The sequence below is a fragment of the Neofelis nebulosa genome, chromosome 2, assembly GCF_028018385.1.
Source record: "Neofelis nebulosa isolate mNeoNeb1 chromosome 2, mNeoNeb1.pri, whole genome shotgun sequence".
NCBI classification, from domain to species: Eukaryota; Metazoa; Chordata; class Mammalia; order Carnivora; family Felidae; genus Neofelis; species Neofelis nebulosa.
The window spans coordinates 98786146-98804325 of NC_080783.1; positions in this window are offsets into that span (position 1 = coordinate 98786146).

The window sequence follows — 18180 nt, forward strand, 5'->3', positions numbered from 1 at the left end:
TAAAATAAAAAGAACAAAGATATACATTAAAATAATAATAATTCTCTATAGATTTTCAGACTTCAGGCTCTTGGTTTTTGTTTTTATTATCTGGGTTTTCCAATAATTCTATAACAAACATTAATTCCTTATATTAGTAAAAAAAAAGTAAGAAACAGATTGCCTCATGGCTTCTCTTGCACACTGAAATCGTTTGTCAAATCCTACAGGCTGACTCCCTCTCTCCTGACAGAGCTTAGGTAAGAGTTTACCTGTCAGTCTGTGTGTGTGTGTGTGTGTGTGTGTGCGCGCGCGCACGCGTGTGTTTTAATCTACGTTCTTTGGTGAATTAAATGCCACCCCTATATGATTGACACATTTCTTTACATATGTCAATATCTTTAGTCAGAAACTGGCTCTGGCTTGGGAACCAATGTCTCTTTGATGTGATTTGTACATCTCAGCTCTCATCATTCATTTAACAAATATCAAGTGACCATCTAGATATTCTGCTAGGTGCTTGGTATGAGCTGTTTGCTGGATGTCCTGGAGGGATCCAATAAACAACACCACTCTTTCTCCATGAGGTTTCTGAACCAACTGAGAAATAAGACAAAAGAGCAGATGGAGAAACAAAACATGTTTGCTAACTTCTTACCAGCGGACAGCTGGTAGTTGGAGTCTGAAGAGCACACATCCTCTCCCACCTCACTGCCTGCCACTGTCTGGGTGGAGAGGAAAGGAGAGTTCACACGTGCATGTGTAGGAGTGTGCAGTAGCTCCTCTCATTTGAGATCTACAGATAAAAACTTCTCTTTGGAAGACATTTTCTGCTTGTTCTGAATAAGAGCGACGAAGGGGGTGGAGAGAAACCAGGTGTGTGATGCTAACATTTTTTGTTGTTGTTTCTGTTTGTTTGTTTTTCCTGTGGAAGAAAAAAAAAACAGAGGGTATGGAAACACCTCTCAGGGAGGCGGTGGTTGTCTAAAACAAAGTGTGCTTCTAGCTTCAAAGTCATTCTGCCCCTCCTAACCAGTATTCTTTTGGGTATCTTCCTGGGATCTCTGGTGAGCAGTGTAGATTATGCCCCTGGAAGTCTCTGAAAGGAGGCAGAAGAGTATATTAATTAAACTAACTCTGAGGCCACTCTATGCACAAGGCTGAATATTCATTGATTCCCAGTTCTATTTCCCATTCCAAATTATATCTAGCCATATTTTCCAATATGGCCCACCAGAGATGCTACTATAAAATTAAATGACAACATTAAGATATTCCCAATAATAAAATGTCAAGAACATAGACGTGCCCCAAATTGAATATAAACACTCTCCCACTATCAAATTCCTGGGGAGAAATTAGTCTAAAAATTAATTGCTTTGCAAGTTCAAGTGCAAAGGAATTAAAGTCAGAAATCAAATTTGGTTGCCCTTGTGAATTAAAAGCCTGATGAAATCAAAGTTCTCCCCCATTTCTTATTTTGCTCACTTTTAGCCAAAGATGGCCTTTTGGGTAGCATTGAGGTTCTTCCAGCAGATTTCACTAGAATGATTATGATCTCTTCAGGAGCTCAGAAGATGAATTAGTCCAGTGCCAAATCTGTGATGAACCTCATTTTTTAAAAGACCCCAAGTTAGTAAGACACTGATGATTACCAGCACTGGTCTCATCCTCACCACATTTAGAAAGCGAGCCTAACAGCAATAATTCCAGTCAAAACTGTCTGTAGAACATAGTCTGTGGTGTTATTCAAGTCCATGGCAGAGACCCAGTGGTTATTGAGAAGGATAACCATGAATCCCAATTTTCCTGGCAGTCCTCATTTTGCCAAAGTAATGATCAATAGACCACTTCTACTCTCATAATCTCCTTGTTTGGAAAATAAATTATATGACCATCCTATTGGTGAAGGAAATCTAGATTTTATTTATTTTTATTTTTTAAACAATTTTGTATGTTTATTTATATTTGAGAGAGGAAGAGACAGAGTGTGAGTGGGGGAGGGGCAGAGAGAGAGACACACACACATACACACACACACAGAATCTGAAGCAGGCTCCAGGCTCTGTGCTGTCAGCAGAGAGCCTGATGGGGGGCTTGCACCCAAAAACCGCGAGATCATGACCTGAGCTCAGCTGACTGAGTCACCCAGGTGTCCCAGGAAATCTACATTTTAGCTTGATCTGGAAGTCACTCAATTTATGCCAGTAGACTCCAATTTTTGGAGTCTACCACCTGTTAATTAAACTCGACTGGGAGTAAAACCTGCAAGCAGGAGCTTAGTTTGGGTAATGTGCTGCTATCATATTCAAGGGAAGAGATCCACCTACTTTGTGTCCTCTCTCACTTGATTCCATTTAGAAATTTGCCATGGTGGTATAGCCAATAATGTGGGTTCTTTTATTTCCTCTGAAGTATTTTTTCACTTTTTTAAAGATAATTTTTTAGAGCAGTTTTAGGTTTACCACAAAAATTGATAGGAAATTATATTTCTATAATGTTTATAAATATTAAGCATCTTTTCATGTGAGTATTTGTTATCCATATACCTGTTAAAATCTCCTGAATTTGGGAAGTTCATTATGTATTTTGGATGCAAATTCTTTTTTTCAGATATATGGTTTGCAAATCCTTTCTCCTGGTCTGTGGCTTGTTTTTTGTTTACTTTTTAGTTTGTTTTTTTCCATTTTCTTAATAGAGGTATTTGAACAGCAGACATTTTTAATTTTGGTGAATGCATTTTTGTGTGCATAGTTCATGATTTTTTGGGGGCCCACCTAATAAACCTTTCCCTACACAAAAGTAACAAAAACTTCTATATTTTCTCCTAGATTTTTCTTTTTTCTTTTCTTACTTGCTTTTCGATGTTCAGTTATTCCAGCACCATTTGTTAAAAAGACTATTTTTTCCTTATTGATTTACTTTGTACTTTTGTCAAAATCAATATATGTGTGGGTCTACTTCTGGGCACGCTATTCTGTTACATTGATCTATATATCAATCTGTATGCCAACACCTCACTCTTGTGACTACTATAGCTTTAGAGTAAATATTAAAATCAAGTAGTATGAGTTTTTAAAATTTGTTCATTTTCTTCAACATAGTTTAGACTTCTAGGTCCTTTGTTTTACTGCATAATTTTAGAAACTTTTTGTCTTTGTTCCTTTTGTTCATTTTCCAAATTCCCTGTTCAACATTCCAGAAACTAGAGTTTGAACTCATCTCCTTCTGCAAGACCAGAAAGGCCTGGTATTCTGATTTATTACCTGTAGGAGAGTAATTGTGAGCACATGCTCTGCATAGATAGGCAGGTGCCCAAGAAAGAAAAAGAGAGAGAGGAAGGGTTGGTGTGTAAGTCAAATGGACTTCTAAAACCAAATCCTAGAACTAGGCAGATTTTCACCTGAGTGTTGGGTCAGACAGGCCTCCCTCCACTCCCAGAGCAGAGAGGAATGTATCTTATTCCAAAGAGACAGAAAGAACCTCAGCTATGCATGTTTTTGCCATTTCCCTCAAACTCACTAATCACTCATCATCTGGGGGAATGAAGAATGGGTGAAGGGTTGAAGAGAGAGAAGGAAAGTATGATAATGTACCTGCCACTACATGGAAGCTATATTCTCCCCACCAACACTGACTTAATCCATTAGCAATGAGTGGACAGCCTTATTTTCTATTTCCGTGTACATGGGGAAACTAACAGTGTCTTTATGTATCTCGTGAAATAAAGACTCCTGTATGTTGGGGAGAAGGAGTGTCCTTTTAGAAACAAGTGAAGTTAGTCATGGTTTGTAGAAGATAATTTCAGAGAATTTTATTTTATCTGAATTCAGGTGACATCTTCATCAGTTATTGCCACAGAGAAGGACCCTCAAAATATTTAAGGAGGGTTGTTTTTGTTTTAAATAAGCCTTAACTATAAGATACTGAGATTGATTTTGGAAAAAAAATACACCAACTTCTACTTACAAAAGTAGTCATGGGGTAGGTTTATCCTCTTAACCTAAATCAGTTTCATTTCTCAATACACAACTTCTCCCCCAAAATATCTTCCCCAGTTATTTCTGGTTTTTGATGGATGCCTGGTATGTTTCTGCCTCTGCCCCACTGAAGCTTTACCATGGAGCTGTAGCTGAATTCCTCTGTGCAGATGCCAAGACCTGAGTTAAGCCACATGAGTGCCACATAGCTGGTCCTTACAGTGATACATTGTCCACAGGATAAAGACAATGCTTGCCCGAACTTTGTCTTCCTGGCTCCGAAGAAGCCTTTCCCTTGTAGGTTTCCTGAAGTTTTTATGAAAGTCATTCTTTCAATTCCAGAAGCTACCTGTCTTTTATGAAAGCTCCTCACAAACTTCTTTCTTCTGTCAGTTCTACCCTGTTCACCTCAACAAAATCCCCAAGAACCCTGAAAAACTCAGAGCCCACCAGTTTCTAAAAAGACTTTAGGCTTCAGTGAGATACTCAACAGAGTTAATTTCTCTTGTCATCCTACTCTCAAAATAGGAAGCAACCAATGAGATTTAAGTGTGTTTATTTGTTTACAACTTCTTCGTCTACAGCAACTCACTTTCACTAAGGGTATTACCTCAACAAGGCATTTGTGTTAATCCTCATCATGAATTGAAATGAAAGACCATTTCTTGTTCTTATGTTTAGAAGTAGCCCATGGGTATAGCTGCTTGCCAGAAAGCCCTGAAAAGCCTCATGTCTGTTGATGTAGTTTTTGCCTTCAACTTCTTTTTGAAACATGAGAAATTTGGGGGAACTCTGATATAGGAATGAAAAAGAATAGATGATAACATTTTGGGAGGTGTTTTCTAGAGACTGAGAAACAGCAGCCTACAATTTGGTGCTTACCAAGTGCCAGGAAATGAGCTAAACTCTTTATACTTAATTTCTCTTTTCCTGTTTTATTTTTCCCCATAGAATTTATTGCTTTCTCAAGTAATACTGTAAAAGTTTTTTTCATTCATTTTGTTTGTTGTCCTCCTCTACTAGAGGATAATCTCAATGAGGGCAGTTTATTGTCTTTTTAATTTTCTGCTCTATCCCTAGTTTCTAGATCATGGGAGTCACTGAAAAGTTACCTCAATAAGTGTCTCATGCAATGCAGTAGATACTATGATTACATGTATGTTACACATAAGAAAATAGAGGTTTAGGCAGTTCATGTACCTTGTACAAAGCCATATACTTAGCAAATAGTAGCATCAAGAATCAGTCAGATTCAGTTACTGAATTCATGGTTGAACCACTTGTCTACACTACCTCTCATCTCTCTCAATCCTGACAATGATAACTCTGTGAGACAGATACTACCCTTATTTTATAGATGAGAAAGTTGAATCCCAGAGAGGTAAAGAAATTCGAACTGGGTCACACAGCTGATATATAGGGAAGATAGGTATTGAACTCAGGTAATTATGGCTCTAAAGTCCATGTACTTTTCCCCATGAAGCATTGGTGGGAGGCTTTAAAAATTAGTGTGGTTATACATTTCAGGTTCAGGGTATGATGTTGTTGAGAATAATAAACACTTATTGTGGCAGCAAACAGAAGCTAACCATAGTTCAAGTCAGAGGTATGGGATCCTCATGTTTTATGACTCAGAATCTAGATTTCCTAGGGGTTTAACTCTTGCCACATGGTGTCTCAGGGAATAGGAAGGCTGTAAGCCCTGTTTGTGTGCTCACCACTCCTTGTGGCAGAAATATATCTTTCCCTTCCCAGCTAGCGCCACTAACGACAGATTTGTTTGCTGTCCATTTACTAGGATAAGTCACCGATCTGAGTCCAGCTGGGAAGCTGTATATTAACCAGTAAGAGTTGTGAAGGGTGCTGTAAAAATGATGAGGGAAGTTACTGAAGGCCCTCTCCAGGCCCGGAAGCTACTAAGGATGCAATGCTCTGTATTCTGTTTTTGTACTATTGTAGGCATGGGAAGATAAATATCAAGTACCTCTGAAATCCACCTGTCCAGATTCCAGCAGACACAAGCTCTTTAAGGAATATGGTGCTTAAGAAGTTAATAATGTTTAGAAATTCCAGAGCTTGTCAGAATAACAAATGCAGCCAATAAACATTCTAATTAGTTAACCTGGAGAAAAATCTTTGCCACTCTAGAGTGGACATTTTCATATTATCCTGAATGTAAATATTACCTTATCATAGACTGCTGTTTAAATGTTACTCTATATCTTTTCTTGGGTTCAGACACTGCTATTGACTATGCAAAAAGCAGCGGAAAAAGACTTAATAAAAAGTGACAGCAGGCAGCCTCCCTGCCGGCAGAGATTAAGTGCTTAGCTCTTGGCATTTCAATTACCTAAAACTAATGGAATAAATATTTTACAATATTATTGCCTTTTGGGGGGTAAAGCACTCAAAGGGAAAAATATACATGAAATGGGATTTTGTTCTTTTCTTAATGAAATAATTGAAAATGGATTTAGTATCTGAATGTGATCATTAAGAAAATAAAGATACTAGAACCAGTATCAGCGTGAAGAGATCAGGACATAATTTCTTGTATGCATGGCCTTCGCCACTGTCATTTTGCCTCCAACATAACTTTAAAATAATGCCCTCTAACTATATCCATAAAACCATTTTAGCTGAGCTCAGATGATTTTATGATGGAATAAATTTATTAGGGTAAATTTTTTTTTTATTTTAAGCAAGAGGCTAGTCAAAAATTTCCATCTTCAGAGAATATTGCATTTTGGGTGTCATGGGGTTGAGGGACGATTAAGTTTACTCTGATTTGGCTCTCAGTGACCCTGCTTTTGTGCTCTTCCTTGTCCCCTGGCTCATTTAAGGCAGGAAACAAAAATAAGCAACAGTTGCCTGGAGAATGTGCTTTCTCAATGAAATGATACTGCTTTATTGCCTAGTGCAGGGGCTTCCGTGCAAAGATAATAATGGATCTTCCCCACTGATGTGAAATATAGGGCCCAAAGATAAATCACACGCTGCTAATTTCAATGTTTGATGTTTTTGGAGATAGGGAAATGGCCTATTTTTCCTTTAGATATGTCATTATTTTCACTAAAGTCAATAAAATAATGTCAAATCTGAATTTGCAAATGGGTAGCATATTCCATAATGTCACATTATATCTGATAAAGTCCATTAGTTTATAGCAATTGTTTATAGAATTTATCACTAGTGTGTGTGTGTGTGTGTGTGTGTGTGTGTGTGTGTAAGTAGGAAAGCTTTATGATGGAACTACAAATTCAGAAATACCCATTATCTTTTAATAGGCCTCTCCCTATTCTGTTGACATGCCCTATGCTCATGGCAGTTTCTGGAGACATCCTGACAGAGGCATGGATTTTATGTGTTTTTTGTATTTGTTATATAAGTGATAACAGCAGATAATTTGGTTATTGAAATTATAGCTGTATATGTGGCAAAATATCACTTCAAAAGAAGGCTCTTAATATTTTGTCTATTCTTTTTTAACTGAGGATTTGGTATACTGGCCAATATACATGGGATATTTATCTTTGACATTAATGATCTGAAAATATTATTTGAGCACTTAGGGAAAAATGTATACTTGAAGAAATAAAAGAACTTGTTGGATGCTGAAAAACAGCAAAAATATTTTTGCTGAAGGATATAATAAATTTTGCAAATTAATATAAAGTAAATTATTACATAATTTTTATCCTACAGACTAAAAACAAAAAATCCAGTTGTGGCCCAGTTAGATTAAGGAATCACTTAAAATCTGTACAAAAATCCAAACTTTAATGACCTGGAAATATAATCCATCAGCATGTCTGTTGAATTGGTTTTCTCAGTCTGTCCACTTCTCTGCAACTTGACTTCTACTAATCTAACCCAAATTACCATTATCTCTCTCTTAAAGTCACTGCAAGAAATAATCTTGGTTAGTGTTCTTCTAGCATCATTTCTCAACTCAGCAGCCAAAGTGATCAATTAAAGATGTAAATCCAATCCTTTCATTCCCCTGCTCAGACTTTCCACTGGCTTTTCATTACCCAGAAAAGTTAAATCCAACCCCTTATTATCCTAACAGGTCTTGCTACCTGTGGTGCTATCCCCACCACCTTGAGCCCCACCACTCTCCAGCGTGTTCTCTTCAACACTCCTGGTCACCTTGCTTCCTCTACCTGGAAAGCTCCTTCTCTAGACCTTGGAAGGTCGTGTTCCCTTACTTCCCTGTATTCTCAGTTCAAGTTCCATCTCCCCTCAGAGATCTCCTGGACATGCACTGTCTTAGCACATTTCTTTGCAGAAATTTTCAGTATCTGATATTTAATTAATTAATTAATTAATTGTCTTACTTCTCACTACATGTAATCTCTGCAAAAGCAGGGCCTTACCCATCTTATTCACCAGTCTTTCCTCAGTTCCTAGAATAGTGTCTGGTACTCTGTGTGTTCTCAATGCATATTTTTGAATGAGAGAATGAATGAATGGCCTTAAATATATTCCCAGAAACTTGAGGATTTTTTCTCCACCTGAGTACAATACAGCCTGGTCATAACTCAAATCACTAGAATATATACTCTCTTCTCTAATATGTTGATTTGAATTCTTAACTGGGAAACACTTTTATCCAATTGAGAGTGGCTAACTATAAAATAAAAAGGGGTGATATGAAAACTTTTGTGATATTAAAATCAGTAACATTTGTTTATTTTTGGTGAAATGATGACTGAGAGTTATTCTCAATGTGTTGTAGATTTCCCATGACAACAATTTTCCTGTGAACATGATACCCCTGATGTGTTTTGATTTTGAAGCTTCACATTGGGAATCATGATCATCTATTGGATTCAGGGTTTATTATCCCACATTATTTGGTAGACTGATAGGATCAAAATTGTGGCCAAGATTCCATCCGCACACCACCCAAGGTGCAACCCCATCCTACATGCAGAAACACCTCCAATAGCCTATTAGTTTTATTCTTGTCCATATTGATAACTTAGGAACTTAGGCTTTGAGATAGCTGCCGGTTCTTTCTTTTATTTTTTTTTCAAGGTTGAGGCCATCTTTCTAGGACCTTTTTCATACTCTTTGACCAACATTCAAGTTACACCCATTTATTTCCAAAAATTTCCCTCATATGTGTTTCCACACCTGGGACAGTTGGTGGCTTTTACAACTGATGTTTCTCATTTAGTACTGAGGATGTTGGTTGGAGTTCCCTAAAATACTGAGTGTCTTGGTTCTTAGAAGTTCTAGGAACTCTGTTATATAAGGCAGAAGCACAGATTCTTTGTGAAGAATGAATGACAAATGAAGTAAATAAAAGAAATCTAATATAAGTTCTAGGAAAGGTCTATATTTATATCATCACATTGATGGGTTTATACCAACTGCATTTATTGGGACCTAAACTTATTCTTTAAGATTTCCCCTCAAATTCACTGAGTAAAAAATTCTCCATCTCTGAATGGTGTTGTTTACATGGTCATTTGGACCTGTGATTTCAGTTGGGTGTCCTCTATATAAATTCATGTCAATAGTATTCCACTATGCTGGGTTCATTTCATATCCCTGAGTCTCATAGGATTTATAAAATCTCTTGAATATTTCTAAGAGATTCACTGACATTAAATCATATTTATACTATTGGTAACCAAACCATATGGTACAGAAAAGTAATGAACTGACAGATAGATGAAACAAAACACAGATTCTAGAAAAGATCCCAAGAATATTTGGGAATTTAGCTTTTAAGGAGTGGAGAAAAGGTGGATTATTCAATAAATAATTATTTAATAATTTATGTTGAAATAAGTGGCTAAGCATTGAAAAAGCTGAGACCTTAAAATAGTTCTAGATGAATCAATAACTTAAATGTAAAAATCACAACGTATAAATACTGGATGAAAATATGGATATTTTGGTTATTTTGAGGCTGAAGAAGGGCTTTTAAAGTATAAACCATAAAAGACAAAGATGACAGATTTGACTACTTAGATGATAAACTTTTATATGGAAAAAATCTCATGAAACAAAGTTTGAAGAATGAAAAAATGGGGAAAGTATTTGCAATGTGGATCAGGATTAATTTCTATAAAATATTAAAAAACCACAATTCTTATAAAGCATTAAGAAAAAGATTACTATCTTCCTAGAGTATAAAGGACAAACAGGTAATTTACAACAGGATAAATAAAATGGCCAATAAATACAGAAAATATGTTTACTATTCCAGATAGTCTATAAAAACAACAATAGCTTCCCCCCACCATGTGTTAGATTTGCATATAAAAAAGATTGATAACACAACATGAAGATAGAATACAGAGAAATGGACACTCTCATACACTGTTAGTAGAGTACAAATTAGTACAATATTTCTCAGGGGCTGTTTGTCAGAAGGCACCAAAAGAGAAAATTTGAAGCCTTTATGAAACAGGAATGGTTGTAAGAAAATAATGAGCCAAATGTCAAAAGATAAATGTTTAATAATGATCATTATAGCACTGCTTATAATAGTATCAAAGAAAATACGAAGTTTCAAGTTCAGTGTCTATGAATAAAGAAACAATTAAATTAGATGTAGTACATATGTTTATTGAAAAATAGTACACAGCTATTAATAAGGATATCAGGTGACAGTAAATGACATAGAATAATAGCCATATAACATTGAATGAAAAAGTTAGCTGCCTGATGACATGTATGATATGATACCATTTATTTAAAAAGTATGAACATACACATATGTGTGACCAATATGACACATTTTATGAGCTTATGGTTCAAAATAAGATGTTACATTTCCTTCTAAATTCTCAAATTAAAAGGCCCAAGTCTCCAGTTGGCCTCTAACCAGGAGGCCTTTTCCTCTTGCTAGGGTTTCCTTTCCCTTGATGGCCTCAGGAAGTTACCAAGGTGCTTCTTCTCACCCACAGGGTCAGTTACAAGACTACTTCTGACTCATAGCCATGTTCCTTTGAGGCTGAAGATGCCCACAAATATAACTAAAAACTGATTCCTTTGTGATTTAAGTTTATTTTGAGAGAGAGAAAGAGATCACTAGTGCATACATGCAAGTAGAGAAGGGGAGAGAAAGAGGGAGAGAGAGAGAGAGAGAGAGAGAGAGAGAGAGAGAGAGAGAGAGAACCCCAAGTAGGCTACATGCTATTAGTGCAGAGCCTGACTTGGGGCTTGATCTCACAAGCTGTGAGCTGAGCTGAGATCAAAAGTCTGACACTTAATGACTGAGCCACCCAAGTACCCTAAAACTTAATCCTTTGTATATGGCCACCAGTTATGAAGCCAAAAACTTGGGGGTTGCAGCTTTTTTCTGGATGGTTGACATTGTCAGATCCACAGCTAAAAAACATAATTCCATTCAAGTCTGATGTGACCAAGACTGAATCTCTAGCTCTAGTCACTTCTCCTGGCCCTAGAGAAAATTCTTTCAAGAAAGCACGAGTGAACCTCTGGGTAAGTAAAAGAGGAATATTACCACTTATTCAGCTCTGGACAGCTTCTCAACCTGAGCCCCCACAGCCACTTGTAGAGCAAGCCAGGTGTGGTGGGTTCTAGTGTCTACCAGTTGCTAACCCAATCCCTGGTGCCTGAAAGCACCAGGTCTTGTTTTTGTCTATCCCCACAGGGATTTCTTTACAGTGGTCTTGTTGACCACACTGGATCAACCCAATAGGTTTCTGTATCTTTCAATCTTAATGAAAAGTGTCAAGCTTTGAAATTTTGCCTCCAGAAAGCTCTATTTATAGCATTTTTCTTCACATATCTTAATAGTGATCAAACTATGGGTACTAGTAGTATGTTTGGCAATGAAAAATTATAACTAAAGTTTTGATTGACACCTATACCCTCCAATGGGAGAGAAAGGGTGTTGGGGACAGAGTGAGAAAGAAAGAGTTATTTAGAGATACATTTTCACCCAAAATTCTATTGTATTTTTTCTAGGTGATAAGATTTCCATTGATTTTTTGTAGTATTTCCCCTTCAGTTTAGTTTAAAAAATGATCATGTATAACATTTAAAAAATAAAGATAAACTATATGCAATTTCTCAAACCTCTTCATGCATATTCTTTCTACCAGAGCTTAGGCAGTCATTCAATGTTTCTAGGCTTCACATATATGAAGTGGAAGGGTATGATTATTTGTCTATAGTTCAAAAAATGTCCCATTTCCCTAAGAGAAATAATTGACAACAGTACCAATATGGCAGGACGTTCAGAGATAGACCATATTTTGAAGTGTTCACTTTACAGAGGAGGGGACAGAGCTCCAGAGAAGGTGAGCAGCTTCCTTAAGGTAATACAAGTTACCAGGTTAGAATTAGGACCACACCCAAGTCTTCTGGCACCCCCAGTAGGTGACACTGCATTCCATCTTTCTCTGTGCCTATGTATTTTTCACTTTAAAAAATAAGTAGTTTACGAGATCGTCTTCAAGGTCTATCTCTGCCTTAAAAGTCAATGACCTTTGAAAAATTTAATGATCTAGAAGACGCATGAGACAACTTGGAATATGTTGGCATCACTAGTTCTTATTGACTTAAATGATCACATTTAGTCTGACCTACTTCAGAATAAGGTCTTTTGTTTAGCAGTTACAAAGATTTATTTCTTTTTTTCCTAGTTAAAACGCATTGGAAAAAATGAGGCCAGTCCCTCACTATTCAAGGGAGCTCTTATTTCCCTCTATTGCCTATTAGACTGAGGAAGGTTGTAGGATTTTCCATTGCTATCACTTAGGATATATTTGTAGAGCATATTTTACCTAGATTGCTTCAACAAACTCTTCAACCCTCCCAGCAGTCATTAGCTTATTCTGATCTTTTGCTTGACTTGTTCTATTCTACCCTCCCTACCTGAGACCACATGCAACTGAGATGGCTTGATATGTCTGGCCACTCTTTATTGGTTTCACTCAGATGCTCCCCAGGGAATTCTTTTCACAATGATCTGTTGGGGGCATTCTTTTGGTCTGTAGATTTCAACTGAAGTCATTCAAACTCTGTTTCATCTTAATAGTGGATTTCTCTCAAACATGCACATCATTATAATACTAATATCATCCAAACTTTTCAAAAATGAAAGCTTTCAAAACTCACAGTGTTAGGATTGGAGATTGGAGGGCAGTGCTCAGGAGGAAACACATGGTGTGGCTGGGACAGTTGGTCACCCTATCAGAACTCAGATGTAGCGAAATTCGGATACCAATCCTATGTTCTACCCTCCTCCATCATTCTCTCCTCCCTCTCTCCCTTCTTCCTTCCCTTAACTTTTTTACTAATCTGTATGAGAATAACAGGAATAAATGTGAAATCAAACTTCAGAGGGTCCTCCATACTCCTTTCTTTGGTTGTAGCCACTAGCATTCTGATATGTATCTTAGCAACCTTTTTCCTATTTATGTCATCTATATATATGTATAAATGTATATAGAGGTTTTCCTTTTTGTATTAAAATAAATTGTGATACACGTAGAATTCTATGACTTTTTTTTTTTCATTTAATAAGCCCTGGATTTTTTGATAACTAGATATAGATATACTTTATTCTTTTTAATCCATCCATGATACAGGTATACTATATTTAGCCATTTCCCTAATAATGGATATGCAGTCTTTTTTCAGTTTCCTTTATAAAAAATAATGCTACAGTAATTTCCATTAAGCACATATGCAAGTCCTTCCTTACAATTGTGTTGAGTCAAGTTTATGTGCCTCATCAGGTTTGCTTGGCTATAGTTTTCAGCTGGACGCTGCTCAGTGACCTTCTAGCTAGCTTGGCACTAACTGTATTCTTACACATCAGTGCCAAACAGGGGATATTATGGACGTGATGGATAATTACTCTCCCTTTTTCCACTTGATGGATTGTTGCCAGGTACAGTGCTTTCACATGCCCTCTCGGGAGATGTGTGGTGTGACGGAGCAACCAGCCTTTTTGGTAAGGCTGTGCTGTGGCCAAATTCATAATATATCACTCTTTATTTGCTTTCCTCCCTTCTTCATCTCATTTCCTTTATTCCCTATTCAAGCTTCCTTGAGATTGTACCCCTGATAAATCAGTATATGTATATTTTGCCTCAGGCTTTTCTTTTAGAAAACTTGGGTTTAAAAAAATATATATTGTAAAAAAATAGAATTACTGGGCCAAAGGTATGTGGATTTGTGCTCATTTCATTACACCACCCTACTTTAAATTTTTTAAAAAAATGTTTATTATTTTTGAAAGAGAGAGTGTGGTCTGGGTAGGTGCAGAGAGAGAGGGAGACACAGAATCTAAAGCAGGCTCCAGTCTCTGAGCTGTCAGCACAAAGCCTGATTCGGGGCTTGGACTCATGAGCTATGAGACCATGACCTGAGTCAAAGTCAGACTCTTAACTGACTGAGCCACCCAGGTGCCCCTATACCACCCTACTTTATAATCAGATATATCAATCACAAGTATACAAGTGTTTTTGTTTTCATTTTTCATTAATTCATAAGATTTCCATCATAAAAAGAATTATATTATTGTTACATATTGTGAAATAGTATATTATTACTTTTTTGAGCATTCGGTGGTGATAAAGAAATTCTCTTTGCATCTTCAGGTATAATGTTACATGAAATCCTTAATTTTGTAGCTAAATAAAAACAAAGTTTGAATTAGTTCTTTATTCTTCTCTGAATTACACCATAGAACATTACTGCTCCCCAAAGAAGCCATCTTTCAGAAAATATGAAGTACCTTAAAAGAACATCATGAGGATGCTCTGTGTCATATTCCTGTTACTGGAAAGATATTTGGTAGTGTACACTTTCATAAACTGGTGATGGAAAGAACTTGGTTAGTCTTTGCCCAAGTTTGAGTACACTGTGCACTGATAAGAAGGATGTTTTTCATCTTACTTAGTGTCCCAGAGTGGAGTGGGTATAAGCAAGGGTATAAGCAAGTGGTTAGAATCTGGAATATCTAGAATCTCAAAACCTGGACATCTGAGGCTGATCTCTGGCTTGCCAACTCACCATTGTGTTCTTAGCACCATCTCCAGCGATTCTGATTGAAATCCATATTTGTAGCTTCTGGCAACTTCCTGGCAACAAGGAGTATGGTGCTTACTCCACCAAATTGTTTACATGGTCTCGAAGGGGCTAGCAGTTCCTCTATGAGTATATTTTCAAATGAGCATATATGATTCAGAGTATTTCACTTTCTGTGTGAATTTTGGGAGCATCAGATAATCCTTAAGTTAGGGACCTGGATCTAGAGTATGACAGGCTGGGTCAGACACATTCCTCATACACTCATCCTGTATCATTGTTTGCCATTCCTATGGAGATCAGTTCATAAAGAAAATTTCTATTGTGCCATAAAGGCCAATTTTATAACCTCTCATCCATTCCCTCTATGGCTGCTCTTTGGAGTTGGCCTCACAGTTGGGACTCTGAAACTTAGCTGGGCAGGGGCTGGAAGGAAGAGCCTGGATATCTGGGAGTGTCTCCAAGGGATGCTTATTTAGATGAGGAGAGTGGACATTACATTAGATGAATAAATGGAAATTATATTGGATTTCCATAGTTGCTTAAACTGGGAAAATTGATTATGTGCTGCTTTGGTTGATTCTCGAAACCAGTGCACTCAGCCAACTATGAGTGGGGGATCTCAACACAGATGTGGGAGGAAGGGAAATTTTTAATGGAGTGTAAATATGTCAAGAATGCTTATAGTTGCCAGCAAGCCAGATACACCTGTGTTGGCTTAGAATGAGATCTGCATGGATTTGCAAAATGGGAAGGAACCTCATTTGAATTCTAACCAGACTCTGAGGAAGCCAGGCCAATTTTATCCTATAATTGGGAAAACTAGGGCTCACTTCAGCAGTTACCGATGAGGCACACTGCTTGCATTGCTTTATTGAGAAAACAGGAGCATTTATCTAACTGCTATCATCCTGGAAACTGTGTCTTGCATCCAGAGAGTTGTCACTTCTCAAATTGCAGTTTCCTGCTGGTGACTTAGCCAGCCAGGTCATATAGCAAAGGAGAAAAACTAAAAGAGCAAAGTACGCTTTGCATGATTCAGCATTCTCTCTGACCACTTCTTGTTTCTGAAATAAACAGAAACTTTATAGTAAAATCTGAAGAAAATGCCTTTATTTTTTCTCAAAATAATTCATGTACATGGTTACAGAAAACAGAATGGAATGGAAGGGCTTATAATGGAAAACAACATTTTTCACTGAGGTATTAGCATTTGTGACTATTCTGGAATAATTATATATGATGTATAACTTGAATGTATGTACTTTTGGCATTCTATTTTAGGGAATGTGATAAATTAAAGATGACTGACACTGGTATAGGGGTCTATATCTATACATCTTTCTTTTAAATCTGGGTGGGTTCTGGGGCGCCTGGGTGGCGCAGTCGGTTAAGCGTCCGACTTCAGCCAGGTCACGATCTCGCGGTCCGTGAGTTCGAGCCCCGCGTCAGGCTCTGGGCCGATGGCTCGGAGCCTGGAGCCTGTTTCCGATTCTGTGTCTCCCTCTCTCTCTGCCCCTCCCCCGTTCATGCTCTGTCTCTCTCTGTCCCAAAAATAAATAAAAAATGTTGGAAAAAAAAAAAAAAAAATTTAAATCTGGGTGGGTTCTATGACTGCTCTGAAGAAGTAAATATGGTAGAAATTATTCTGTGCTGGTTTTAGGGCCCACATCATAAGAGATTATAATCTTATATTTCCTGTATCTTAGCATAATTTTCTTGGAACTCAGTTTTCATACTGTGAGAAAACTCAATCATTCCAGTGCAGACACCCATGTAGAAAAGAACTAAGGCCCCCAATGGGTGGTTCTAGATGAACTTCCAGCTAGCATTGACTTGCCGTGGTGTGAATGAACTACCTTGGATGTGAATACTTTACCTGCACATGAACTGCCCCAGCTAATAACATGTGGAGAGAAAGAATTGCCTAGCCACAAAATTGGGAGATATAAGAGAGGTGGCTTTTTCGAGCCATTGGATTTGGGATAATTTGTTTTGCAGCAGTAGATGGCCAGAACAGGAGTCTTGGTATAGTAGAAAAGTATAGATCTCAGGGACTTAGAGATTTGGTTTCAAATTCTCACTTCAACATTTAATAGGTTTGTGACTTTGGCAATAGCTATTAAGCACCTCTCAGCCTTTGTTTCCTTATCTGTAAAATGGCAATAATAATATATCTTTTAGAGACTGTGCTGAGAATCAGAGATAAAATATGTAAAGCGGCTATAAAATTTCCTAGAAAATGATAATAACTCAACATAGAAGCAATTATCTGTTATTCATCAAATAGTTAATCCACTTCTTTGTACCTTCTTTTGCTTAAGCAGTTCTTCCAGATCAGGATATAGCTAAAGGGAATATAATTTTTGAAAATCAATTTGGCAGTCTGATTAAAAGCTTTAAAGTGTTTATATATTTTTCATTAAGTAGTTCCAATTTATGACCCTATTCTAAGGAAATATTCCTAAATACTGGCTATAATATATCCATCTATAAAATAAGATGCTTATGTAATTTTCTGATCTCTGCACAGCACTTAAAGAAATTAATCCTGTGTATACATTTTTTTTTTCAAGGAAGTTTCTGGACTGGAATGGCTGAACATCTCTCCTCAAGGTAACACCACCCCCAACATACTCATTTAGAAAATGTCAATAACTATTAGGAAAGTTAAAAACATATAAAATATTTTAGTAAGAAGTGTAGCACAGATCCTGGAAAGACTGCTTGGAGGAGGTAGAGTTCAAGGTGAGTCATGCAGCTTAAAAAGCTGCTTAAAAGAAGCTTTTAAGAAGTGCCTCTCATTCAACAAATATTTATTGAATACCAATAAAGTGCTAGACTGTGGGTAAAATCTTAGGTGAACAGATGAAACCAGAGCTTCTGCCCTTTCCTGGAGAATCTGGTGAGTGGCCATTTTGGGTATTCAACCCTGGTTCTCATAATTTCTATAAATGTCTTCACCTTGATGTCTGTCTTGTCACAGTCTTTCTACTCAGAATAAACTCTCAATTTTTCCAGTCAAAGCATTCTGCATGACTCAGCATGAACTCTATCTCCTGCAAACAGTCTTTCTAGGATCTGTGCTACACACTTTCTAGTTCATATGTGTTCCCATAGTGCTGACTTCTTGCAGTACTCAATGTCTATGCATCTATGGCTTGTCTATGTGGTTAGGTAACTTTTTAAA